General features: G+C 52.1%; 1 non-coding gene across 1 annotated transcript; it reads left to right on the top strand.

Annotated features, from left to right (window-relative positions):
- The first annotated feature begins 329 nt into the window (after positions 1 to 329).
- On the top strand, positions 330 to 463 carry LOC112442817 (small nucleolar RNA SNORA43). The gene has a single exon (XR_003031109.1). It is a non-coding gene; the product is annotated as a small nucleolar RNA SNORA43 (small nucleolar RNA).
- The last annotated feature ends 1,678 nt before the right edge of the window (positions 464 to 2,141 follow it).

Here is a 2,141-nt window from a genome sequence, read left to right as displayed (position 1 = left end):
TTTCCTCCTCTGTAGAATGGGAGTGGTTTCCCACCTCTCTCAGAAATAACATATACAGTATTTATCGTGGAGCCTGACACTCAGTCGGTGCTAATAAAAGGAAATCGTTTACCAAGGCTTCAAAGTCCTACTAATGTCTCTCTCTCCACAACTCTCCTGAGAGCTCTCCAGGCCAACGATCCTTTGATTTTTTGGTCAATGACGGTATGGGTTTCCTTGGGGTGGGATGCTTTTGTAGCAGGTACAAACTTCCCAGGCCACAAAGTGACCTGTGTGAACATTTTTATTTCCCATAATTGACTTTAACTGCCATCCGACACTACCTTGCAGATGCCGGGTTTGCCGGCACCACGGGTGCGGCCGCCCTGCTGCGCCCGTGCGGTTGGGGCAGAGAGGAAGCGGCTATTTCTACGCTCAGTGCTCAGAACCATGGGCACGAAGAATGGTTTGTAGCCGAACATCAGTGGGCACCGCACGAGGGAGCCCCTTGTTCCCACGTGCACAGAAGAGAAGGCCGGGGAGGACCGAGGGAGCAGACAGGCACACGGCAAGCTTGGGTCCGGTGGGATTGACCAGGAGAGGGTCTGCTGGAAACGATGGTTCTGTGTGGGAGGACATTTAGGCGTCCTTGAGCACCTGTGACGCGCCTCCCTGGCTGGGGGCTGCTGAGCTGGCGTCCTATGCCACCCAGCCTATGAACGCCTGACGTAAGGAGTCCCTTGAGGGAAGGCCAGAGGATCCGGTTGACAGCGCTGCTGCAGGAAAACAGGGTTTGGGAGGATTGGCTGATTAGATTCAAAAAAAAAAAAATTGCCATCCAAATTTTCTGTGTTGCATTGTATGGAAGCATTTTCTTAAAGAATGCAGGGTTTGCTTCAGTCAATTTTGTTTCTGCATCCTCTTTTCCCTGGGGTTTCAGCTAGTGCTGTCAGTAGGGAGAGGGCTTCTGATCTTGGTCACTTTCATTTTCTCTGCTGCATTCTGTGGGGTTCTGGTTCTACTGACCATCACTTTCTGGTCTCTGTTCACCCTGCTGGTGCTCACAACTGGGACCGTTCACTGAGATGGCCGATGGTCCATCCAGCTTATGTCGTCATATCGTATCCTCCTGACCCTCAGCCTCTTCTGGCCCCAGACCCTCTCTCAGCCACTTCTGTGGGAAACTTGGGAGAGGGGGCTGTCTCCAGGCCTTTTTGCCCAGATAAGCCACTCCACTGAGTCTCCTTACATGTACATACATGTCGGGTATTCCGAGAGGATGGTGTCTCCATGCCCTTGCCCAGGAAGCAGGCTGCTTCCTCTCTGAGCTCTGTGCTTCTCCATTCCAGCCCATCCTCTGGGTGGGAAGAGAATGCGCCTTCATAGTGTTTTTACTGAGCCAAGAACTTCAGTATTCCAGGCTTAGCTCCTTTTGCTTCTCTCTGTTTCTTCTGGAACAGCCCTGACCTGGGGACACCCTCGCTGCCATTTGCACTGGGGCAGGGTGGTATGACATACTAAGAAAGAAGCCTGCCACACCTTCACCCTCTCTTCTGGGTTCTCTGAGTAAAGGTCAATGCATGGCGGCAGCATTCCAGTGAAGTTTTGTGCTCATGGTGATGTGCAGGGTGGAACCTGGGTGAGGAATGATGGAGGTTTTCTGAGGTTTTTTGATACTCAGCTCCTTCAAAGGGCAGACGAGCCCGAATTCCTGCTATAGACAAGAAAAAACAGACTTTTCTGAAAGGAATTTTCTGGCAGCATGATGGGTAAGCTGTAGAATCACAAGATAGACTAGAGAACCGTATGAATTGGGCAGGAAGGCTGGGAGGTAGACCCACAGGCAGAACTAGTGAGGATGGGCCTGCTGACGTCGTGGTCACCACGACCCCTTGGTGCTGGCTGCCATGCCCCTAGCGTCAGAGGAGAAGCATCTCAATGGTCCCGGCTTCTCTGTGACCCTCAGTCAGTGTCCACGTCCTAGGCAGAAGAGCTCAGGATGAGTGGCCAAGCTGTCTCTGGCAGGATCTGGGAGAGGGAATGTGGCCCCACTGGGCTTCCATAGGGAATCCTGCCTCCTGCCCATCTAGGGATCTGCTCAGGCTTTGGATGCTAAGCAACCAAAAACAACAAATGCCATACATCTCTTTTATTTACCCAAT

This window comes from Bos taurus, chromosome 19 (assembly GCF_002263795.3).
Source record: "Bos taurus isolate L1 Dominette 01449 registration number 42190680 breed Hereford chromosome 19, ARS-UCD2.0, whole genome shotgun sequence".
Taxonomy (NCBI): Eukaryota; Metazoa; Chordata; class Mammalia; order Artiodactyla; family Bovidae; genus Bos; species Bos taurus.
This window is presented reverse-complemented; position numbering and strand designations above follow the sequence as displayed.